At 44.5% G+C, this 26,385-nt stretch overlaps 2 long non-coding RNA genes across 8 annotated transcripts; one reads left to right on the top strand and one right to left on the bottom strand.

The window, feature by feature from the left end:
• Positions 1 to 3,921: 3,921 nt before the first annotated feature.
• LOC105489303 (uncharacterized) lies at positions 3,922 to 24,314 on the bottom strand. Of its 7 annotated transcripts, none has more exons than XR_011617341.1 (4): positions 21,528 to 24,302; positions 18,710 to 18,780; positions 10,377 to 10,489; positions 3,922 to 6,257 (listed from the first exon to the last, which is right to left on the bottom strand). It is a non-coding gene; the product is annotated as an uncharacterized lncRNA (long non-coding RNA). The 7 variants fall into 7 exon arrangements; XR_011617339.1 differs by having other exon boundaries at positions 18,696 to 18,780; positions 21,528 to 24,301; XR_011617343.1 differs by lacking the exon at positions 10,377 to 10,489 and having other exon boundaries at positions 3,923 to 6,257; positions 18,696 to 18,780; positions 21,528 to 24,297.
• Positions 5,089 to 26,385, top strand: LOC139360160 (uncharacterized). The gene is made up of 5 exons (XR_011617345.1): positions 5,089 to 5,219; positions 5,316 to 5,455; positions 5,724 to 5,792; positions 24,380 to 24,453; positions 26,111 to 26,385. It is a non-coding gene; the product is annotated as an uncharacterized lncRNA (long non-coding RNA).

The following is a 26,385-nucleotide window of genomic DNA, read 5'->3' on the forward strand; positions in this document are numbered from 1 at the left end:
TCTAGGCTTGAAAACCCAAGCTACCTCCAATAAAAGAATTATTGGAAGTTTCCAGACAAAATATAAAACATCGTTACATTTAAATTTCAGATGAACAGTGAATACTTTTTTTTTTTTTTTTTTTTTTGAGACGGAGTCTGGCTCTGTCGCCCAGGCTGGAGTGCAGTGGCCGGATCTCAGCTCACTGCAAGCTCCGCCTCCCGGGTTTACGCCATTCTCCTGCCTCAGCCTCCCGAGTAGCTGGGACTACAGGCATCCACCACCTCACCCGGCTAGTTTTTTGTATTTTTTAGTAGAGAAGAGGTTTCACCGTGTTAGCCAAGATGGTCTCAATCTCCTGACCTCGTGATCCGCCCGTCTCGGCCTCCCAAAGTGCTGGGATTACAGGCTTGAGCCACCGCGCCCGGCCGTGAATACATTTTTAGTGTAAGTATGCCCCATGTATGGCAGAGGATTGATTCATATAAAAATTACTTGTGTTTATTTGGTATTCAAATGTAACTACGTTTCTCACGTTTTTTTTTTGCTAAATCTTGTAACCCAGTATTAGAACAGGTATGAATGTATATATGGTAACTGAAAATTAGTATTTGTGTAGGCTACATTAGATTCGACTCCCAATACGTGACTGAAACTGAGAATGTATCATTTAAGATTTGTCATTTTGAGAGTAATAATGTCACATTTGTTTTACATATATAAGTATTACAAATGGGATTTTTCTTTTTTGGCTATGACCTAAAAGCAAAGACAACAAAACCAAAAGTAGACAAAGGGGAGTGCATCAAACTCAAAACCCTTCTCCACAACAAGAAAACAAGCAGCAGAACGAAGAGACAACTTACAAAACAGGAGAAAATATTTGAAAATTATACGTCTAATAAGAGGTTAATATCCAAACTATTTAAGAAACTCAAGGCTGGGCACGGTAGCTCACGCCTGCAATCCCAGCACTTTGGGAGGCCGAAGAGGGTGGATCATGAGGTCAGGAGATCAAGACCATCCTGGCTAACACGGTGAAACCCCATCTCTACTAAAAATACAAAAAATTAGCTGGGCATGGTGGCAGGCGCCTGGTCCCAGCTACTTGAGAGGCCGAGGCAGGAGAATGGCGTGAACCTGGGAGGTGGAGCTTGCAGTGAGCCGAGATCGCGCCGCTGCACTCCAGCCTGGGCAACAGAGCGAGACTCCATCTCGAAAAAATAACTAAAATAAATAAATAAATTAATTAATTAATTAACAAACAAACTCAACTCCACTAAAGGAAAACAAATAACCAGATTTTAATATTAGCTAGGGACCTGAATAGACATTCTCAAAAGAAGACATACAAATGGCCAAAAGGTATATGAAAAAAATGTTCAGCCTCACTAATCAGTCGGGAAATGCAAATAAAAACCACAATGAGGTATCATCTCACACCTGTCAGCATGGCTATTATTAAAAAAAAAAAAAAGATAACTATTCGTAAGGATATGGAGAAAAGGGAGCCCCTGTACACTGTTGTTGAGAAGGTAAATTAGTATTGCCATTATAGAACACAGATGAAGTTTCCTCAAAAAAACTAAAAATAGGCCTGGTGTGGTAGCTCACGCCTGTAATCTCAGCACTTTGGGAGGCCAAGGTGGGAGGACTGCTTGAGCCCAGGAGTCTGAGACCAGCTTGGGCAATATAGTGAGACCTTGTCGTTACAAAATTTTAAAAAATTAGCCGGGTGTGGTGGCACACACTGTAGTCCTAGCTACCTGGGAGGCTGAACCCAGGAGATTGTGGCTGCAGTGAGCCATGATCATGCCATTGCACTCCAGCCTGGGTGGAAAAAAAAAAAACTAACCTAAAGTAAAAATAGGGCTACCATTATGGCCCAGCAATCCCAGTTCTGGGTGTATATGTAAAGAAAGTGAAATCAGTATGTCGAAGAGATGTGTGCACACCCGTGTTCACTGTGGCAGTCTTCACAACAGCCAAGACTTGGAATTCATCTAAAAGTCCATCTATGATTCAAAGGATAAGAAAAATGTGGTATAGCCCCACGTGGTGGCTAATGCCTATAATCCCAGAACTTTGGGAGGCCAAGGAGAATAGCTTGAGCCCAGGAGTTTGAGACCAACCTGGGAAATATGGTGAGGGCTGGTCTCGACAAAATATTTTTAAAAAGTAGCCAAGTGTGGTGCTGCATGCCTGCAGTCCCAGCTACTGGGGAGGCTGAGGTGGGAGGATTGCTTGAGACTGGGAGGCGGAGGTTGCAATGAGCCGAGATTGAGCCACTGTACTCCAACTTGGGCAACAGAATGAGACCCTGTCTCAAAAAAAAAAAAAGAAAGAAAACGTGGTATGTATGTGTATATACAGACTTATATATACACATATACAATGAAACACTATTCGGCCTTAAAAAAATAGAACATCCTGTCATTTGTGATAATATGGAAAAACCTGGAAGCCATTATGCTAAGTGAGAGAAGCCAGGCACAGAAAGACAAATTCAGCATGATCTCACTTATGTGTGAAAACTAAAATAGCAGAACTCATAGCAGAGAGTAGAATGGTGAGGGCTGGTTGGCTGGGGAGATGTTGGTAAAAGGGCACAAACGTCCGTTAGGCAGTTTGGAAGCTCTATAGTGCGCAGCACAGTGACCACAGGTGATGGTGATGTATCGTGTACTTGAGCATCGCTAAGAGAGTGGATCTTCAATGTTTTCATCTGTGTGTGTGTATAGTAAGATATATGTGTGTGGATATATATGGTGATATATGAGTTAATTTGCTTCATCGAGCCCTTTCACAGTGTACACATATGTCACAGTATCATACTGTACACCATAAATACACACAATTTTTATTTTTCAATGATTCCTTCATGAAGCTGGGGTTTGGGGAATGGGATTCTTTTTCCCCCCGTTTCAGCCCAGGCCTCAAGATAATGAGTGTCAGCTACAACCACATTCCACGCAAGGTGCAGGGCCTACGAGGGACTTTTAAAGGAAGTGGTAAAAATTCAATTCCATGACTCTTGTCCCTCCGCCAACCTTCTTAGCAAAAGGTACAAATTCACATGTACCCTTAGGTCAGCATAAACTGGAGGAAGAGAAACATGCGATGAAGTTTAGTCCTTTCTCGTGTGGGGCCAGGCACGTTAGTGTCTGAGATGAGGTCTTTACTACTTCAATAAGTGACCAGAGGACTTTGCACAATTCAGGAGTGGCCGTGAAAGTTATGAGGACCAGCAGAAGATTTCATCCAAGGTGGCAGGAGAGAAAGAGCTCACACAGCAGACTGAGAGGTTTGTGCGTGTCACAGCGTGTCCAACTCATTCCGCGTGGTGGAGTCTGTTCCTTAAATAGCAGGCACTGGTCTAAGCCCTTTAGAAATCTGAGTGCACTTAATCCTCTTACCAGTGCAATGAGATTTATATTATTATTTCCATTTTACTGATAAGGAAACCTACGCAAGTATAATAAACTCTGCGGAGGTTACCTAAGATTACACATCTAGTGTGAAATAATGACAAGACTTGAACTCATACACTCTGGCCTGAGGGCCACTTGTAATCACATGCTAAACAGCCTCTTATGTGAAGTGGAGCAAATGCAACCACAGTTACGTGAAAGGCTCTAGACTTTTAATTTAATTTAATTTAATTTTAGACAGTCTCACTCTGTTGCCCAGGTGGGAGTGCACTGGTGGGATCTCAGCTCACTGTAACCTCCACTTCCCAGATTCAAGCAATTCTCCTGCCTCAGCCTCCCAAGTAGCCGGGATGACAGGTGCTCGCCAACACACCCTGATAATTTTTGTATTTTTAGTAGAGAGGGGGCTTCACCATGTTGGCTAGGCTGGTCTGGAACTCCTGACTTCAGTGATCCACCCACCCCGGCCTCCCAAAGTGCTGGGATTATAGGTGTGAGCCACCGTGCCTGGCTACTCTTTAATACATCCATCGTCATTATCATCATCACCACCATCTAAATTCATTCAAGGATTCTTTATCTCCACTGAACATGTCCTATACTTCGCACTGTTTTGTACCACGGGAATGGTGTTTTGAAACAATAGGGCAAAATAGCAATGATCACTTATAGAGTGTAAAATACATACTTGTACTAAATCCTTCACTTATTTAATCCTCTCAACAAAGCCATGAGTTACTTCTTTCAAAGATAAGGGAACTATTAATACAGTTAAGAGAGAATAAATTATCCACATGTAGTGAGAAAAAGATTTACGTGGCCAGGCGCTGTGGCTCACACCTGTAATCCCAGCACTTTGGGAGGCCCAGGTGGGCGGATCATCTGAGGTCAGGAGTTCCAGACCAGCCTGGCCAACATGGCAAACTCCGTCTCTACAAAAAGTACAAAAATTAGCCGGGCGTGGTGGCACACATGCCTGTAATCCCAGCTACTCAGGAGACTGAGGCAGGAAAATAGCTTGAACTCAGGAGGTAGAGGCTGCGAGTGAGCCGAGATCACGCCACTGCACTCTAGCCTGGGTGACAAGAGCGAGACTTTGTCTAAAAAAAAGAAAAAAGAAAAAGATGTATGTCCAGGTCTCTCAGATCTGCTGCCTGGCTCTTGACTACCGTGGCATTCGGCTTCCCCGACAGCGTGCTTTCTCCAAGGAGAGAGCTGGACTCATGGAGTCAGCCCGGGCGAGAGCAAACTCCTTGGGGCACGGCAGCGACTGCTCGCGCTCTTTCAAGTTCCCGCCTTTTCCCTTGAAATTCCCATTTATTGGGGGATTAGATATAAATATTTGTAATTTGTAGTGCAAATCGTCTTTACTTTGCTTCCTACAAAATACTTAAATCAAAATGAGATTGTCAGGGAGTGCACAAAACAGGTGTGGTCACCCACCTTTCTAATGTTTAGACAGTGTTAAAGAGGTCTGCCAATTCAGGAAATGATCTCGTAGTTACCAGGCAGCCAGTGTACCCCTCCTGATGGATTGTGGGTCGGGAAGAGCACAAGTGTTTTGTAACTATGGAAACAAACTGAGTTTGTCAAGCCAGAGAGCAACCCTCCAGCATCCAGATTACCCTTCGAAGACGGCAAAGAAAAGGAGAGCTCTGAAATCACTCAACGCATAGGAGCTGGTTCTATAATTTTTAGACTTTAATTAAATCAATTATTAAAGCCTTTCTTAATGCCTTGCTGAGAGATTCAGGCTCTGGCTGCCTCAGGAGAGAGGAAGCAGTTGAATGCACAGAGGTGGCTACTAAGGTTGGTCACTGGCCCCTGAGGGACGCCAGGCAGTAAGGAAGGCTCTCCCTCCCACACCCTTCCCAGTGTCGCCCTCACTCCTTGTGTCTCTTCCAGAGGGGATACGACATTCCAGAATCCCGCAGGATAGATTCTGCCATCTCCGCAGCTGCCCCCACTGCAGTCCCCCCCACCGCTGGAGAAGATGCCCCCACTAACCGGGGTGTGTCGAGCTAGTGGACACATCATTGAGCAGGGTGAGGCCAGAGGGCATTCCTAGAAAAGGGAGTATTTCTCTGTCTTAGTGATCTGCCTGGATCAGGAGTTTGGGATCATTGGCAAGTTGAACAGGTCCTGTGGATCCTTTCTAGCCTCTGTGTGCCCTAGGGAAGTGGGGCTGGTTCACATCTCCCTGTGGCTGTATTCAGAAATAACTGGGGAACAGCACACCGTGTATTGGCTCGTACAGAGTCCACGGTGAGGGGCCGTGGCCATACCTGCCGCCTTGTTGACCTTGGTTTGCAGGGTGGACTGTGTCATTAAGATCCTCCCACGGCCTCATCCTGCGCTGGCTATCGCGACACGTCCAGTAAGGTAAGGAGTTTGCTGCAACAGGTAGTTTCTTCAGAGCACATCATTATCGGGTGACTTGGATGAACTGGCTTGGGTGTGGGGTGTCCGGAATGACAATGTCTCTGTCAAGGGCCCTGGTTCCACGCTGAGGACGTCTCTGCAAACACGTGGGAGGGAAACAGAGAGGATGGGGCAGGACAGCACACACCCACCTTTCCTCCAGGCATCTGTCTGGCTCCGCACGTCTTCCTCATGGGTGATGGCAGCCAGACCTGACCTGGGCTCCTTCTGAAGACGCAGCAGAGCTTTGATTGCATGAGTGCAGCTGGGGAAAGAGCCCATAATGCAGCAATTATTGTTCATTTGTTGCTATGGTATTTCTGTGGCCTGTTTGGATCCATGAATGTCTTGATTATTTTCAATTCCCATTTATAGAACATTCTGTTCATCTCAAAGTGCTTTGAGACCATCTTCATAGGATACTCCCTGTAACAGACACAAGTTAGTAATGGCATTGCTATTTTACAAATGAACACATTGAAGTGGGGTGTTGTTTTAGTAACTAAAATCAGGGAAAGTGAAAGAGAAGACATTTGATAAATGACATTATCATTCCAATAAAGGAAACTTGGCTTTAGGTTAAATTATATTTGACATAAATTGATGTTTTGACATCAACGGATATCACTGAGGCTTTGACATCTAGTTGGTGTCACAGTTGGGAGAAATATTATTTGAGGAACAGGTTACCGTGAAAGGCAGGCCTAATGAAGCAGAAAGAGGAGATTGGCAAAAACTCTGGCTTTGAAATCTTTGGTTTCCAAAGAAACTATATAGAAAATTAACGAGTTCACAGCTCAATCTTCTATGTATTGGAGCCTATATTCACAGAATGTTGACAACTTTTGGGTAATAGTGTATGATAACTGTTATGTGTGTATAATATTAAGATAATATAATTGTGTAATTAAAAGAAAAAAATCCTCCTATGAGTAAATACATCATGGGATCTTCATGTAATGGAATTCTATAGGATAGTGAAAATGAATGACATTCAGCTGAAAATGTCAACACCCATGGATGACTTCCCAAATGTAAACTTGATCCCAAAACTGGATTATCTACAATATAATGCCACTTATCTTAAATAGAAACCTCAAATATATGCAAGATTTAGCAACATATGCTTTAAGGATACATAGTTACATAGGAAAATGAGGAAGGAAATTAAGTCAATTATGAACACAACATTAGACGATGGTGGCTCTGGGAGGAAGGAGAAGAAATGGTGTCAGGAAGGCCCAGTCCTTAGGGTCTTCAGCAATACTGACACAGCTCTAAGGCCTGTGCTGAGTGGCTGACTCGGGCCTGCTTGTAATAGTATACTTTGTATCTCATGTGTGCTTTTTAATATTTTCTTTTGTGTTTACAAGCCACAGGAATGCTCATTGGCTTGCTTTTAGTGGTTCTCCAACTACAAACCTTGATTTGTTTCTATGGATCATGTAGAGAGCTGTCCTGAGCACTTGCACCTGCTAAGCAGGGATTTAATTAGGGCTATCCATGACTTCCATTTTTATAGAAAATAATTCGTGTGGGTCAGAGGACATGTTCGCCACAGTTTTGTGTTATGGGATTATAAGTGATTTCAAACCCCAAAGATTATCCTAGAATAATAATGAGTATAAATAAGCCCAGTGGCTGAATTCTCAAATATGTGTCGTAAAAAAGCAAATGTGAACCAGAGTGATGACGTTTTAAAAAAATTTCAACAGGCCGGGCGCGGTGGCTCACGCCTGTAATCCCAGCACTTTGGGAGGCCGAGGCGGGCGGATCACAAGGTCAGGAGATCGAGACCACGGTGAAACCCCGTCTCTACTAAAAATACAAAAAATTAGCCGGGCGCGGTTGTGGGCGCCTGTAGTCCCAGCTACTCGGGAGGCTGAGGCAGGAGAATGGCGTGAACCCGGGAGGCGGAGCTTGCAGTGAGCCGAGATCACGCCACTGCACTCCAGCCTGGGCGACAGAGCGAGACTCCGTCTCAAAAAAAAAAAAAAAAAAAAAAAAAAAAAATTTCAACAGATGTGTTGGTAAAATCATACGAAATAAAATAGATGATCTACTTTCACCTCCTCCTTCATACGACTTTCCTAGAACACGAGATCATATTAGGAGAGTATCCTACAATTTCCCTTCTGCTCTGATTTACAGAAAGGAACTGAGGCAGCGGGAGACTTATTTAAAAATCACAAGAGACTTAGTGCCAACAGGGTCTGAGTCTAAGCCTTTCAACTCACAAGAAAATGGCCAGCCCACCCTACTACCCCTACTCTGCCCTCTCTTCTCCTTCGATACACTCTACTGAGAGGAGGTATTACACCAAGTCTAGAGATCCATTCCAGTACAAGAAGCACTGACTAGAGAGGCAAGAGATCCATATTTTGGTTCTAAATCTATTATCTACAATCAAAGTCACTTAATATATAAGAACCTTAGCCTGGGTAACATGGCAAGACTTCATCTATACAAAAAAATGAAAAAAAAATTTGCCACATGTGGTGATGTGCACCTATAATCCCAGCTACTAGGGAGGCTGAGGTGGGAGGACTGCTTGAGCCCGGGAGGTTGAGACTGCAGTGAGCCGTGTTTGTACCACTGCACTCCAGCCTGGGCAACAGAGCAAGACCCTGTTTCAAAGAAAAGAAGCAATTATCCTGCCTCAGCCTCCCAAGTAGCTGGGATTACAGGTGCCGGCCACTACACCCAGCTAATTTTTGTATTTTTAGTAGAGGGGGGATTTCGCCATGTTGGCCAGGCTGGTGTGGAACTCCTGACCTCAGGTGATCTGCCCACTTTGGCCTCCCAAAGTGCTGGGATTACAGGTGTGAGCCACCGCTCCCGGCTAGAGTCTTTAATGCATCCATCATCATTATCATCACTATCACCATCTAAATTCATTCAAGGATTTTTTATCTCCACCAAACACATCCTATGCTTTGCACTGTTTTCTATCATGGGAATGAATGGTGTTTTAAAACAATAGGGCGGCCGGGCGCTGTGGCTCAAGCCTGTAATCCCAGCACTTTGGGAGGCTGAGACAGGCGGATCACGAGGTCAGGAGATCGAGACCATCCTGGCTAACACGGTGAAACCCCATCTCTACAAAAAACTAGCCGGGCGTGGTGGGCGCCTGTAATCCCAGCTACTCCGGAGGCGGAAGCAGGAGAATGGCGTGAACCCGGGAGGCGGAGCTTGCAGTGAGCCGAGATCCGGCCACTGCACTCCAGCCTGGGCGACAGAGCGGGACTCCGTCTCAAAACAAACAAACAAACAAACACAATAGGGCAAAATCTTTACTTGTGGGACAATACGTTTTAGACATTCTGGTGAGCAGGTAAAATTCCTGAACTAGGTTAGTACCTGTTGGCACTGTGTGTCTTTTAGTCCTAAACGAGCATAAAGGTTTGTGTTAAAAATAAAATTTGATCTAATTTCAGCATAGAATGCAATGGCAGATGCTTGTTTGATTTTTTCTTCCAAGGTGCTCTTATTATTACCATTCTCTTTAAACTCTTCCAATACTACTTGAGTGGGGGGCACTTTATTATGTGCTAATTCTTCTGTCAACACCTGACAGCTTTTTACCATCCAGGGGTAAGGCCTGGAGTAGGTACCCACAGCAACAGAACCACAGGACACAGTCTTTGTCTACGGAAGAATCTGGGATGCTAGGGGTTAAACAGCCTATCCCAACTCTTTAGAAAGAAGTGTTTTGCATCAGGAAGGTTTTACAGAGAACATCCTAGAAAAACATTTTAACCTCCTTCTTTGCTCCTGATACAATAGGCCAACACCAAACTTCTTTTTGTTGTGTCTTAGGAGGTAGGACACTGGATTAGCCACAGAAAGCACATGGGCCTTTGCTCTGCAGCTTCCTCTCATGGTCTCAGCCCATGCACCAGAGCATTGGTACTTCCTGCCTTGGGTCTTGAATCTGTGGTGCAAAACCATTGTACTGGTCAGGGTTCTTGTTGCAACCAAAACAACTGCCTCTGACCATCTTAAGTACAAAACATTCCTTGGTAGGACACTGAATGGGACGAGGGTCACAGCACTAAGAACTCAGAAGGCTGCTAAGAACTCCAGAAATTCTGGAAGGTCAAGAAGCAGGAAGCAGCACAGCTCTCTCTTTGCATGAAAAGTTTGGCCAGGGTTCTAGTATTGGACAATACAGTCACTGTAAATGGATTCAAAGAATCACTTTGCTGTGGATGAGTCAAAGATCCATGTGGGAGCATCCTGTAGGGTAAGGACAGGTCCGGCTCCTGAGTTCAGACCACCAAGGAGCAGGGAGAGCGAGGATTTACTTGCATTTCAGCTTTGGTAGGGGAAGACCCAGCACTCCGTCCACTGATACACACCCTGGGGAGTCTGCCAGAATACAAAGGAATGACAAACACCCTTTGAAATCTATTCATCTGACTCTCTAGATTTACATATATAATTTTCTTTCCTGACATTCATTTCCACCCATAACAACAGTAACAAACTGGATCTGTTTGAGACAATGCCATTCTCCTTATTTCAAACAAAAAATGTACTCACTCCCTCACCAGTGGGTGACAATAGTTACTGACTGCATCCATCCTCAATCCCGGATGTTCATTCATTCTCAAGTTCCACTTGCACTGTAGTTGTGTTATTCTGAAACCTATGAACTAAATTATCGTTAACTGTAAACAAACCGTATATATAATAGTGAGAGAGAAGAGAGAGGAGTCAAAGGAAAATTAATTAACTCATAAATATATACATGACACAGCAGGAAGGAAGTATTAGGAGAGGATACAGTCTGGATTTCTGCAGCTGTTCATGAGGCCAAAGCTAATATTTAAGACTTCTTTTTATTATTATGTTTATTTTGCTTTCAGTCAACACCTCAAATGGTCTGAAGTCTATATACACGAGGGCTTCCCAAATATTAATTCTTCGTAAATCTGAGAGCTTGTTGGTCCTGTCTGTAGAAGATGGTGTTAGTCAGAGTTCTCCAGAGAAAGAGAAATAGTAGGATGTGTATATGTAGTGTATCCATAAAGAGACTTATTTTAAGGAATTGGCTCATGCAGTTGTGGAGGTTGGCTAGTCCAAAATCTGCAGGTGGACTGGCAGGCTGGAGAGCTAAGGAAGAGCCAAGACTGCAGTTCAAGTCTGAAGACTGTCTACCACAGAATTCCTTTTTGCTCTGGACAGGTTAGGCTGTTTTATTCAGTCCTTCAACTGATTAGATGAGATCCACCCACATTACAGAAGGCAATTTGCTTTCCTGAAAGTCCACCAATTTAAATGCTAATCTTATCTAAAACTATCCATACAGAAACATCCAGAATAATAGCTGCATGTTAATAAGGAGAGCACATCTGGAACAGCTGCTGCTGAAATCAGGACTCACAGTGTCCCATGAGAGTGAGAACTTACTCCCACAAGATGGTATTAATGTGTTAATGAGGGACCCACCCCCATGACTCAGACATTTTTCACTAGACCTCAGCTCTCAACACTGCCATATTGGGAATGAAATTTCATCATAAGTTTTGGTAAGAACAAACCATATCCAAATCCTAGTAGCATACAATTATTATAGTCTTATTCTTTTTTTTTTCTATGAAGTTGGTAGCAGTGTCCCTGCTTCCATTCCTAATTTTAGTTATTTGAATCTTCTCATTGTTTTCTTAGTCAGACTAGCTAAAGGTTTGTCAATTTTGTAGATTTTTTTTTCAAAGAGCCAATTTTTGGTTTCACTTCGTTTCTCTATTGTTTTTCTACTGTCTATTTTGTTATCACTAGTCTAATCTTTATTATTTACTTCCTTTTGCTTGTTTTGGGTTTCAGTTTGCTCTTCTTTTCCTTTATTTTTATTTTTATTTATTTATTTGAGACGGAGTCTTGCTCTTATCACCCAGGCTGGAGTGTAGTGGCGTGATCTCAGCTCACTGCAAGCTCTGCCTCCCGGGTTCACGCCATTCTCCTGTCTCAGCCTCCCCAGTAGCTGGGACCACAGGCGCCCAACACCATGCCCAGGTATTTTTTTGGTCTGTTTTTTAGTAGAGATGGGGTTTCACCATGTTAGCCAGGACGGTCTCGATCTCTTGACCTCGTGATCCACACACCTCGGCCTCCCAAAGTGCTGGGATTACAGGCGTAAGCCACCGCGACTGGCCTTTTTGTTTGTTTTTTGAGACAGAGTCTCAGCTCTGTCGCCTAGGCTGGAGTGCCATGGCGCCATCTCGGCTCACTGCAACCTCCACCTCCTTGTGATCTGCCTGCCTCACCCTCCCAAAGTGCTGGGATTACAGGCCTGAGCCACCATGCCCTGCCTGCTCTTCTTTTTCTAGTTCCTTAACGTATAAAGCTAGGTTATTGATTTGAGATATTTATTCTTTTCAAAAGCAGAACTTTACAACTATAAATTTTTCTCTAAGCACTGCTTCCCATGGTTTTGGTATTTTGTGTTTTTGCTTTCATAAATCTCCAAATATTCTGTAATTTCCTTTGGGATTTCTTTGATCCATTGATTGTTTAGGTGTGTTGTTTAATTTCCATATATTGTGAATTTTCCAGTTTTTCTTCTATTATTGATTTCTAGTTTTATTCCATTGCGTTGGAGAAGATTGTATGATGTGAGTTTATAGAGACTTATGTCATAACATATGGTCTATCCTGGAGAATGTTCCATGTGTAATTGAGAAGAATGGGCATTCTGCTGTCGTTAGGTGGAGTGTCCTATAAATGTCTATTAAGTCTAGTAGGTTTGTAATTTTTTCAAGTCTTCTGTTTCCTTGATGATCTTCTGTTTAGTTGTTCTATCCATTATTGAAAGGAGTATATTAAAATCTTCAAATAAATATTATTGTTGAACTCTCTCTTTTCAATTATCTCATAACTTTACATATTTTGGAAGCTCTGTTTGTAGGTGCATATATGTTCCTAATTGTCATATCTTCTTAATGGAGTGACCCTTTTATTTCTTATAACAATTCTTGTCATAAAGTCTTTTTTGCCGAGTGTTAGTATAGCTCTCCAGTTCTCTTTTGGTTACCATTTGCAAGGAATATTTTTTTCCATTCTTTGACTTTCAACCTACTTACGTCTTTGAATTAAAAGTGTCTTTTATACATGGAGTCTATCCAAATGTCCATTAATGATAGACTGGATAAAGGAAACATGGTACATATACACCATGGAATACTAAGCAACCATAAAAAGGAATGAGATAACGTCCTTTGCACGGACATGGATGGAGCTGGAAGGCATTATCCTCATCCATTTGTTGATTGATGGACATGTGGACTGGTTCCATATTCTTATGGATACACACACACACACACACACACACACACACACACACACACACCCCCACCCATGGAATACTACTCAGCCATAAAAAGGAATTAAATAATGGCATTCACAGCAACTTGGATAGAATTGGAGACCATTATTCTAAGTGAAGTATCTCAGAAATGGAAAACCAAACATGGTATGTTCTCACTCATAAGTGGGAGCTAAGCTATGAGGATGCAAAGGCATAAGAATAATACAATGGCACATATACACCATGGAATACTATGCAGCCATAAAAAAAAGAATGAATTCATGTCCTTTGCAGGGACATGGATGAAGCTGGAAACCATCATTCCCAGCGAACTAACACAGGAACAGAAAACCAAACACTGCATGTTCTCACTTATAAGTGGGAGCTGAATAATGAGGACACATGGATACAGGGAGGGGAACATCACACACTAGGGCCTGTCAGGGGGTGGGGGCTAGGGGAGGGACAACTTTAGGAGAAATACCTAATGCATGTGGAGCCTAAAACCTAGATGACGGGTTGGTGGGTGCAGCAAACCACCATGGCACATGTATACCTATGTAACAAACCTGCACGTTCTGCACATGTATCCCACAACTTAAAGTACCAAAAAAAAAAAAAAAGAATAATACAATGGACTTTGGGGACTCAGGGGAAAGGGTGGGAGGGGGTGATGGGTAAAACACTACACATTGGGTACAGTGTATGCTGCTTGGGTGATGGATGCATGAAAATATCAGAAATCACCACTGATTAACTTATTCATGTAACCAAACACCACCTGTTCCCCAAAAATATATTGAAATACAAAATAAAGAAAAAAGAGAAGTTACAAATAAAAATTACATTAATAACTGTCCTATATGTTTACTTTTGTAGGTACCTTTATCAGTGTTCTTTTATTCTTTGTGTGGATTCAATTTATTGTCTAGGATATCTTCATCTTATCCTGAAGGCTTCCCTTCTTATGAGAAATGAGCTGTAAATCTTATTGAGAATTGCTTATACATGAGGAGTTGCTTCTCTCTTGCTGCTTTCCAGATTCTCTCTTTGTCTTTATCTTTTGAAAGTTTAATTATGATGTGTCTTGATGCAGATCTCTTTGAGTTTATTCTACTTGGAGTTTATCAAACTTCTTGGATGTGTAGATTTATGTCTTTCAACAGGTTTAGGAAGATTTTGGTCATTATTTATTCCAATATTCTTTCTGCCTCTTTCTGTCTCCTCTTTCTTGGATTCCCATTATGCATATATTGTTATGGTTAATGTCACACAGGTCTCTGAGGCTTCATGTCTTTTCTTTATTCTTTAATTTCTTTTCTTCTGGTTATGTAACCTCCATTGACTTATCTTCAAATCTGCTTTTCTTGTTCAAGTATGCTGTTAAGACTTTCTTTTGGCAAATTTTGTATTTCCATTATTGTACTTTTTAACTCCAGAATTTCTATTTGATTCTTTATAATTTAAATGTCATTTTTAATATTCTCTGTTTCTTGAAACAGCATTATCATCCCTTCCTTGGACCTTTAGACATGGTTTTCTTTAGTTCTTTGAATATATTTAAAACAGCTGATTCAAAGTTTTTGTTGAGTAATCCCAATGTCTAAGCTTCCTCAGAGACAGTTCCTATCTCATGAATGAGTAATATTTTCTTGTATCTTTGCATGTTTCATAATTTTGTATTTAAAACTAGGTATTTTAAATAATATAATGTGACAATTTTGGAAATATTTTTCCCTTCTTGAGGATTTGTTGTTGTTTGTTATAGGTATAGCTAACTGTTTCTTTAGTGCCTTTTCTGAACTAATTCTGTAAAGTCTCTATTCTTTGTCATGTATAGCCACTGAAGTCTGTCCTTAGTTAGCTTAGAAGTCAGCTAATAATTAGAGATTTCCTTAACTACATGGAACCGGTAAGTCTTCCAGGTTTTGCCAATGGACCCTGTGCAGGTTGGGACACACCTTCAATACTTAGCCAGGCAGTTGACAATATGACCTCATCTTAATTAATTACATCTTCAAAGACCGTATTTCAAAATAAGGTCAAATTATGAGGTTCTGGGTAGACATGAATTTTGGGGCACAGAATTCAACCCAGGATAGAATCAGACAGACCTATGCAGGGGCCTCGGCCCCTTCCTAGCTGTGTGACCTCATAATTCTTATTCCCCCAGTAATAATGGTGCCTAATTAGGCTGACAGTACCTCCCAGTGTGTCCCAGACAATCTTGCTGTCCTGAAAGAATTTTTAATTTTGTCCCCATTTACTTTCAAAAGTATTTCAGTTTGAATAATACATTAATAAAAGAAGCAGCATTTAGGATTAGGGTAAAGGCTTTCTGTAACATAGCATGTGAAGGCTGAGCCCACAAACAGTTAACAGCTGTAGCCACTACCCAAAAAGGCCCTTCCTGTGCAGTGTGGAAAGGAACATAAGTCAGGCACTGATTGGAGTTTTCAGCGATCACCCGGTGAATTGCAGCACCTTCAGCAGCTGCGAATATTAACTACACAGCAACAGGAAGTGTATTTATGTTATTAGTTAAAGGGAGGCACTGAATTCTGTTCACCAATTTCTCCCCCAGCTTAGCACAGTCTTGAAAATAGTATGGCTTTTAAAGTTTGGTGAATTCATGAAAGAATTATAAAGACCTTTCCTACATCAAAACCCACTGTACTCAAGTGTGGTGACTCTGGCTTTCCTGGATGGACAGATTCTAAATCAGTGATCCTTAGCGCCTGTTCCTTGAAACTTGTGCGTCCAAATCAATAGGGGGTTTGCCAAAAATGCAGTTTCCAAGGCCCCAACCCAGACCTATTGGATAGGAACATCTGGGATAGAGACCAGGAATTGGATTTTCATCTAATGCCCCCTCCAATTCTCATACACACTTGCATGCAGGAATGGCTGGGTAAGGTGCCCTTTAGGAAGCAGTTCTCCTGCAAGTAAAATTGAGGAAGTCAGCTCCAACAGCTAGAAATCAGAAGGAACTTCTGGGCTCTACTACACTGTTTTTATCTATTTATCACCAAAAGTGGATTTTAAAATAATCCTCCAAGACTCTTGACTACCATTTTTCTTATCAACTTAAATATTTAACTCTGTGAGGCGTTTTTTTTTTTTTTTTAGACGAAATCTCCCTCTGTCACCAGGATGGAGTCAGTGATGTGATCTTGGCTCACTGCAAGCTCCGCCTCCCGGGTTCAAGTGATTCTCCTGCCTCAGCCTCCCGAGTAGCTGCGAGTACAAGTGCCTGCCACCACGCCCAGCTAACTTTTGTATTTTTAGTAGAGAAGGGGTTTCACCATGTTGGCCAGGATGGTCTTGATCTCTTGACCTTGTGATCCGTCCACCTTGGCCTCCTAAAGTGCTGGGATTACAGAGGCATTGGATTTTTAAATCAACTAATGGGACAGTATTACATTTATCTGTGGCTCTAGAACTCTGCTATCCAATAAGGCAGCCACTAGCCACATTTAGCTATTTAAACTTAATCAACAGTAAATGAAATGAAAAATTCAGCTTCTCAGTCGCACTAGCCAGGGGCCAAGTGCTCAGCAGCCACAGGGCTGGCCCCCACATTGGCCAGTGCAGATACAGACCCTTTCCATCCCACAGCAGGACCTCTGGACAGCACTACGAACAGCCTGCCAACCATGGCCACACATCAGAATCACCTGTGGGCTTCCAAAACCCCCAGGTCTAGGCCACAGCCCTAGACCAACTTAATCACAGCCTCTGGGAATGGTACCCAGGACTTTTTAAAGGTTAGCTTGCACCAGAATCACCTGGAGAAAGTGTGAAAGCCGAGATTGCTGGGCTGTACCCAGCATTTTGGATTCAGTCTGGGTGAGAGCAACTTGGAGTTTTAGCAAGCTCCCAGGTGAGGCCAATGCCCCTGGTCCAGGGAGCACACTTTGCAGTCACCCTCTTAAGGTAAAGCTAAACCTTGAGTTCTGCCTCTGTGCCTACGGAGCACCTGATGGTCGCCTCTGGCCTTGCCCATTTCTCCTTCCCTGCAAGTTCAGCAGCGCAAGCAGGGAGTCCCCAGGCCATGCCCCCTGAGAAAAGGCTTCCGAAGGCCTGGAACTATTCAAGGTTGAGACCCAGCATCCAGTTAAAAGGAAGCTTCCCTTTTTCTTCCAGCTGTCCTTCAATCATTTTTTTCCTTTTCCATCATTCCCAAGCCCCTGGTTCTGTGGGGCCCATCACTGCTTCTCCACTTCTACTGTGAGCTTCAAAAATTACTGGGCACATGCAGGTTTGCCCCTTACAAATGCCTCCTGTGGACTCTTTGAGTCCCACAGTCCATTGAGTGTTCTTGGTTTTCTTCCTGGTCCCCAAGAAAATCAAACTAATGGATTTTCTCTAAAGATGGTGGCCCCAGCCTTTTGCAGCCTGAAACATCTGGAAGCCAGAGCCCCACTCCTGCATATTTGGACCTAAAATGAGACTGGCCCAAAGGGATGCAACCACACAGCCTGTGATAGACTGTCTGAATCTAAATCAGCCCCAGAGCCGCTCCTCACATCACTGCTGGGTCCTATTGAAAGGATTATGCTAAAACATGAATTCTCCCAACAGAAGGATTTCCTTCACTGCTGCACCTCCTTCCAGCTCATCTCATTTCAGTGCGGTCCTCTCTTCACTTCAAGCACACAGGGCGTGTGTGGAGTATGACCGCCCAGTCCTCACTTAGCCAGTATCGTCCAGTTTTTAAAAAATGAAGGTTCTCAAACCTAGTCTTAATTTCTGTGCCTTAAGGAAATGAACGATAATCATTTCTCTATTTGAATTTGCTTAATTTCACTAATCTCTATATTTTCAGGGTTATTTTGAAGCAACAAATTTTACTATTTCTTGGTATTTATTTTTTATTGGTGTGTTAAAGTCCAAAATAAGTAAATCAAATCCTACCACAAACCCGAAAAATTAATGGAATCATTGGAAATCATGTATTCAATTGGAGCTTAATGCTTCTCTCAGCCTCTGAAAACACTAGGCAGTGAAGGAACAGCTCATGGGTCCTGTTCCAGCGATTTTTGTGATAATATCAAATAATAAAAAAATTTAAAAATGTACAAAAGGATAACAATATAATCGTGTGGGTTTACCATCGGACATACTCGCCCATGGATTATTTCTTGAATTCTAGCCCTGAATGGAATGGATTTCATGGAATAGTAGAAAATGTTTATAAAATCTCTCCTCTGTCTCTTGCGTTTAAATCAGACGGTGCTTTTCACGTATGTCCAGCAGCAAGAGAATCCTCCTACACTGGTGAAAAATCAAGGGCCTTGGAGCAGATTTTAGTTCGTCTTTCATTTCAAAGTACTCCTTGGATATTTGCAAATTAAATCCCCTAATTTGGTGAGGACGCCCAGCTTCCCAAATAACAAGGCTTTTCCTTCGATTCTAACCAAGCAAGCCGGCCCTACCAAAGCCGGGGTGCGTGTTCTGGCTCCAGGCCTCTGAGCAGCCTGTCTCCCCAGTTAGGAAGGCAGAGAGAAGGAAAGAGAACTATTTCCAGTTCAATCACGAGCATGTCTACGCACCACTGAAGACAGACCTTTGTCCTGTTGCTTTCCAAACTTTAAGTGTGAATTTTTCTTCTTATGATCACTGGCGTGCTCTGTTATTCTGGAAAAAAGAAAAAGCCATAAGCACCCTGAAGTGAGGCTTTCACCTGATACTAATTTTCTTCCTCGTTATAAAGGCTATTGTTTGTTTGAACAAAGAAATAGGAGCCATTGGTGGCTGTTTACATTATAGGAATGAGGGCAGCGATGGGGAAGGAGGAGGAGGGGACCTTTCCATTAATGAGCTGGGGACATTGATTATGGGGACACACTAAAGACTACAAGGGACACCTATATTTCTGCATTCTTTCCATGAGAGCAATATATGATCTTTATCATCTATTAAACACCACTCACATATTTCAGGTAGCTGTAGGTTGAGTGTTAACATCTAGATTAAACAAGCAGTTAAGCGTCTGATTTTTAACATAAAATAAGACAAGCCCTTGAACTCTAGGACCAGGCATGCCCTGTTATCTTGTCGTACCTGAACGAGCCTGTGTTGGGCACCCCAGGCCTCTGGGCACATCTGTTGACAAGGGGTATCAGGCTTAACCCACTCGAGGAGCGGGGGGCTTTTGGGAGGTGGCAGCCTCCTATACAAAACGGGCTGCCAGTAAATATTTATAGAACAAAGAAATGAATGAATTTCTCTTGAATTAAACATGATGCATTTGTACAGAGCATAGTTCACTTTCATTTCAGTGACCCGAAATCCTGCTGAAAGTGTTCTTCCAAAACCTCAGAACAGGAAAGCTTCCTGCGTGTGGAAACTCCCTGGAGACACCTCCAATCGGAGTAAGCAGCACAATTATCTGCACACTCATAGCCTTGCAGTCAGAGTATTTTATTGAAAAAAAAAAAGCCATCTGTTTGAATAGGAAACGATGATATCATGTGGCCTGCTTTCTCCTGCCACCCACTAATTTGACATCAGATCAGATCAGAGGAAAAGTTACTCGAGTCAGAAGTTTAAAAAAAAAAATCTTTTGGGAACAAACTCATAAATGGAAGAAAGGGGAGAGTAACAAATAACAGACTGAATACATGGCAGGTCCAGGCTTTTACTATCATTGCTTTTAGCTCACCAGGTAATCAAAGCATAAAACAAACGGTGATTGGTCAGAGCTTATGCTGTTGTCCCTGAACCAGCAAGAGTGGGGTGGGGGAGGGTTGCCAGACTAATTCGCTTCATGTGGGAATCGGTGTTTACCACGTAAGGGTCCTAATAGAAAGCGCATGATTTTCAAACTGGAAAACATAAATAACGCGTGTTGCCACTAAAGCAGTGGAACCTTGCCGTATTTCTCTTCTGAATAGAACAACCTACATTTCAAAGGACAGTTTCCTTCCACATGTAAATATTTATTTGCTTGCTGCTGAGGAGTGTCAGGAAGTACTAAAGCACCCGTGTTTAGAGTTTCAGAAGCAAATTGCTTCTGCGCACGTCTTGATTCTGTTGAGCTCTCCGTCTCTACGTCAGGGCTTCATTAATCTCTTCTCTGTTTTAAAAAATAGAAAAGCTTTTCATTTACTGCTTCTAGGAAGCCAGGTGCATTGCAGTGGATCTCTTCGGCAGGATCACTGCTTTGTGTGAATATTTAGTATGTAATTATTGAGCACCTACCATGTGCAGGGCAAGGCGGGGGGCACCCAGGCCTCCACTCTCCCGCAGAAGTCCTGGGTCCCAGGCCCGCATCTTTGGGGCCACCTTCAACTGGGAGGGTGTTGGCTTTTCTATGATGACACAGAGAGGCTTAAATCCCTCAGTGATTTCAAAACCTCCTCTGGGAGTCCAAACTGCTAGGTTGCCAGCCAGGAAGAGAAAGTTCCCAGGATTTTCAGTGGCTGAAGTTCTGGGCAAACAGCATTTGCACAAAGGAGGGGGCGAGGAAGGGGTGCAGGGAGGGCTCTCAAAGTGCCTGTTCGGCATCAGTTTACAAGTGTGCTTAGGTTGTATTTAGATGTTACGACGATTTTAAAAGTGAAATTTTGGCATTTTGCATTCAATCCCGACTAAAGCTCTTTGGTATATCGACTTAAAAGGTCTTCAGGTTGCCAAGATTTTGCAGCTTGGATAACATCTTTGGAAAGGTTAAATGAGTCCATTTTCTGGAGCTTTCGTCAGCACAAGCCCATGATTCTCTGCCCTGCTGAGAAAGGAGGAGGCGAGCTGAGTTCCAGCCGATCCCCTGCTTCCGTCTCCCTGGGGCGAGCCTGTGTCTTCCGTCCCAGGAAGCCCGCCGCCGAGAAGCTGCCGCGGGTACATGCGTTTTCACTTGGGCGCTTCGTTTCGTGGAAAGAAGGCCGGACGACCTCTGTTGGTGTGGCCACTGCCTTTCAAGACAATTTAGCAATAAATGAAAGGAGAACTCCAAACAGGAGCCCAGGCCTGCAGCAGAGGGCGCGCCTGGCCCCAGAGCAAACACAAAGACCAGAAGCAAACTGGTGGGGAACCGGACCCGCTCCCCAGCACGTGGGGGGCGGCGGGGAGCTGCAGTGAGCGCCGGGGAGGGGCTGGCGGTCTGCAGGCCCGGCCTGCCTCCTGAGATGGCGAGACAGCTTCTTCCCCAAGGTGCTTTCCATTCTGTGCCTGTTAAGTTCGCCTGTCGGTGCGAACACGTCCCTGAGCCCACGGACGGGGGGCCCTCCCAGCACCTGCGTGGCATCCGAGGGTGGCAGGCAGCCCCGGGCCCTTCCACTTCAGGCCGGCCCGCGGGAAAGCCCGCGAGCTCCTCTCCCAGCTGAACGGGGCCTTCCCTTTTCATCTCACTTCCTCTCCCTCCCCGCCCCCCGCCCCACACTCACAATTGGTGACCTCCTTCCAACTGCTGTGAAGTGACTTGGGTGAAACTGGAGCCAGGGGCGGAGGAACAGCCCCCTCCTGTTCCCAGGAACTCGCAGGCACAGCGCTCCTCGCAGGCTGCTAGCTTTTGTTTTTGAGAAGCACCGTCTATTTTCTCTAGCACAGGCCGCACTCAAGTTCAGGCCATAAAGAAATTGCCGAGCTGCCTGTCACTTTCACGTCAGGGCATTCTTTCTACCTAGCGCCATGTGGACGACCGAGATCTCCCAATAGCTAAGCCAGACCCACTGCTCCCACAGTATCTGTGTGCCCCTCTCAGACATTTATGTGCCCACATCTGCAGTCTGTCGTTCTAAGGCTGGTAGAAAATATCAGAGCACGTTTGGTCAAATGGCTAGAACAGACCTGCTAAGCCGGAGGAGAGAACCTCATTAATCTACAGAATGTTCTCAGCTCACCAGGGTGTTGGGCAACAGGAACGTCCCAAGCCCTCCAAGGCCGAGGGAGAACAACAAGCGGCCTGTGATTCAGTCCGGGTTCACACAGTGGAAAGCAGCTTCTCTGTAACCACCGAGACACGAGTCCTCCCACACAGGCCGCACCTGAGCCAGCAGCAGCTGCTGGTAGTCTCAGAAGGCCTTATCACCTGGTCATGTGGCCTGAGCGTCAGGGAATTTCATCCGCATTTTTACTTTCCCTGCCACGTAATCAAGTCTTTCCAAACCTTTACAGGGTTAGGTGGGGGGAAAAAAAATCAAAGCCAAGTTTTGCATTACATTTCCTGTGTATTTTCAATCCATTACAGCAGAAACGCAGAAGAGGAGAGAAATAAAATTAGGAGTGGACTTCTCTGGTATTTTTTCCCGTGCCCCAGTGAGCCCACGACTTCCTCCTCCTTCCCACCAGAGTCGGGAAAGTTCCCAATACTGTGATTATGATATACTATATTGGATACATTTTCTTTTCTTTTTTTAAGATAAAAGTTTTATTTCAGAGAGAAGCACAAAGCCCTGACTGTTGTGAACAAGGAGGCCTTCAAGAGGAAACAAAATGCATCAGCTTTTGATTAAGAAGAGGACACCGTGGTCCCAGCCTCAACCTCTCCTCTCCCTGGCCCCAGCCCATGGATTCTCACGACCCTGGCAGACGGCTCCTGGAGGCTCCTCCAGCCACATTCCTGCTGCCTCCCTGTCAGGCCCTGCTACTCTTATTACATCATCTCCAGATCCTAAGCCTCCCTCCCCCATGCTGGATCAGTTTACCTCTGGATTCCCAGTTTGGCCATTGCCACGAGGTTCTTCCTTCCTCCCTTCCTCACGCCACGGCCCCTTGACCTCCCTCCATTCTGACTTCGGTAATCACCAACTCTGAGAGACCGCATTCAAACGTCATTTATTCAATGTGCATTAAATGCCCATTGTGTGTGTGCCAAGTACAGTCCCCACATTTGGGGTGCACCAGGCAAAAGGAGAGCCCCGGGCTCATCATCACAGGTTTCTGATGGCCACTTCTCGAGTTGGCTCTCAGGTGGAATTGCCAGCCTTCGTGACAGGGGTTCCCGGGGTTCCTGCACATCCATGCTTCCAACTCCAGGAAGACCCACCTCAGCTGGACAAGCGCCTCGTTCCGCACCTGTGGACTCCACAGTCCCACTGAGACGCCAGTTATCCCCAGTTCTCTCCAGAATGAGGCAGAGTTCAGGGAAACCACAGGAGTCAAGTTGACCCCGGTCTTTCTGCACCCCTCTCCACCCACAACCCTCTCTCGATTGCATTTTTAATCTCCTCCTACGAATCCCTTTTTTTAGTCCCACAACACAAGCTCACCTCTCCATGCCTTAATAGACAACCCAACCAAGAAACAATAGAAAAGAGCCCTCTGTTTTCGCTTCCCACCATCACATTGAAAGGAATAGTTCCCACTCTTCTTGCCTCCTACTGACTCTCAGATCCGTATAATCTGACATCCAGCTGAAACCTTCTGCCGTTATACATAATTGCTTTTTCAAAGATTATAGGACCAAATGACCCAAGTTTATCTTAAATTTGGGTTTAGTATTCAATCACCGAGTCACTCTGTCCTCCCTCACAACTCCTGTCCATACCAAGGACCTTCATCTGAACTGTCACCACTTTGGTAGAGGTCATGAGAGGAGATGCCTGGGGCTGGATGTCCTAACCCGGGAGGAAATGCCAAGTACCTCCGACGGGGCAGAGGCAGAGGTGGGTTTAAATCCAAGTATAAAACCAGATTTTTAGCATCTAGGACCCCAAACCACACAAGTCCAGGTCTACTGTTATCCATTGTTGCATAACGCTCACCCAACCTTTACAGCTTAGACAACAATCAACACAGGTTATCTCACACAGTTTCTGTGGGCTGGGATTCAGGAGCACCTCAGTGGGGTGGTGCTGGCTCAGGGTCTGCCAGGAGACCACAGGCATGGTGTGGGTCAGGCTGAGGGCCTGAGGGTGACTTCCAGGCTGGCTCCGCCTCACCTGGGATCTCAAAGGGCTGCCCCTTTGCCCTCAGGACACAGTGCTATCTTACTCGAGAATGGGAGATCAGACGACCCCAGGCGGAAGCTGCAATATCCTTAATACCATCATTCTGCATTACCTGTGGTAACACAGGTCCTCTCTGTTAGGTGTGAAATGGGGCTACACAGGTGTGAACGCTGGTGTGAAGCTCATTGGGTGCCATTTGGAGGCCACAGCAGGGTTAAATGGGACTCTGGAAGGGAGAGGGAACATGGCTTTAGAAGAACCTGTTAATGGTTTCCAAACATGTTATTTTTTTTTTCTTCTTCTTCTTCTTCTTATTTAAACTTTCAAAAATTTTTTTTCTTTTTTAGATGGAGTCTCGCTCTGTCGCCCAGGCTGTACTGCAATGGCACGATCTCAGCTCACTGCAAGTTCCACCTCCCAGGTTCAAGCGATTCTTCTGCCTCAGCCTCCTGTATAGCTAGGATTACAGGCATGCACCACCACACTGGGCTAATTTTTGTATTTTTAGTAGAGATGGGGTTTCACCATGTTGGCCAGGTTGGTCTTGAACTCCTGACCTCAGGTGATCCACCCTCCTCAGCCTCCCAAAGTGCTGGGATTACAGGGGTGAGCCACTGCGCCAGGCCTATTTTTCTGTTTTTTTTTTTTTTTAAAGCAGGATTCTTTGATCAAAAACCTTGTTATCAGAATCACAGTTTATATCCAAATGAAAATACAGCCATCCTAGCTCAAGCCATGATGGGCTGAGGCTCCCCTCCCCACGCCCTGCCTTCTCCATCACCCCCAATCAAGTGGTCTTGGAGACATCTTCACAGGAGGAAGACTTTAGCCCGCAGGGTAGGAGGAAACGGCGCCTGCTTGACCGCTGGGACCCTGTCCATTAGGAACAGTTTTTGGAAAGCCATTTGGCAATATTTATCAAGATCTAAAACACACATGTCCTTTGGCCCATCAGTTTTACTTCCAGGAATTCATGCAACACAGATGCTTGCATCAGGTTACAGAGATGCCAGCACAAGCATGTTCAGTCCAGAGTCTAATGACAAAATTTTGGAAACATTTAAGTGTCCATTGATAAAGGACTGCCGAAGTGAGTGAGAGGACTGCCAGACAAGGGGATACTAGGCACTTCTTTAACAAAGGCACTTGAATTGACATGGAAATGTTTATCTCCCCATAAACAAAGCGAGCTGCAAAACACCACTTAAAGTTTCATCCTGTTTTTGCCAAAAAGAAAAAAAGATACAGATATACTTGGGTCCTAGAAGGTTTCTACATAGTGGTAACGTGGTTTCCCTTTGGAAAGCAGGAAGGTGTAGTTGGTGAAGGAATCAAGAGGTTTTAATTTTTAAATTTACATCACTCAATATTTTTAAACTGCTTTCAACCATTTTGTGATGAATCACTTTTTTGTGTTGAGATACAATTCACATACCATAACATTCACCACTTTAAAGTTTACAATGCAGCAGTTCTTAGTATCATCACGACACTGTGCACCGGTCACCACCGCTCTTGGGACCGCAGCAGCACAGGTGCCCTTGCTCTAAGCCCTCTCGCCCCAGCAGCCTCGGGCCCTCCCCCTGTTCCAGTGCTCTTCCCATCTGCCTTCCACCTTTCCTGACTCCCTGCCCCTCTGCATGCGCTTCCTCCTACCTCTTAGCGCCTCATGGCTGACAGATGCCTTGGTCCCTCTGCAGGGGTCCCTCCCCCTCTAGAAACTGAGCCCCAAGCACTTGTTTGCTTCCTGCAATCTCTCTGGCATCTGGAACAGCATCTTGTTGCAGAGACTGCTGTGAAGATCAGCATCTGTTGACTTGGTGAACTGGATGGCCCTTTGCCCTGAACACCCATTCCACATTTCCAAGTGCCTGCCAGATGTTTCTTTCTGTATGATTGGCCAGGACCCTTAATCAGCATGTTCACAAAACAAACACACACAACAAACCCTCACCGTATCTCACTCACGTTTTCAGGGCCCAGCCCCAGGTGGAGGAGGGAGCGGAAGGTCTCCTGCGATTGCCTTCCCCATCCATCCTACACCACGCGCATGAACATGCTTGCATCCTTAATTCCAGGCTTCCAGAGACTGGCCTGATGTACCACCAAACAAACCCAGAGAGAGACAAGGGACACTGCCATGTGTGGACCTGACGCATGCAGGGAGATTGCACGCTGCTGGCAAATCCCACAAAACACGTAATTAAATCGCTAAACCTGTGAGGCTCAACAGTCTTAAATGGGTCTGACTCACGCTGGTGCCCGTTTGCAGCATCATAGCAGAAAATGTACTTGAGGAAACAGAGGAAAAAAGACTGAGAACAAAATAAAATGTCAGTGAAATGAAATGTCA

This window comes from Macaca nemestrina, chromosome 19 (assembly GCF_043159975.1).
Source record: "Macaca nemestrina isolate mMacNem1 chromosome 19, mMacNem.hap1, whole genome shotgun sequence".
Classification (NCBI taxonomy): domain Eukaryota; kingdom Metazoa; phylum Chordata; class Mammalia; order Primates; family Cercopithecidae; genus Macaca; species Macaca nemestrina.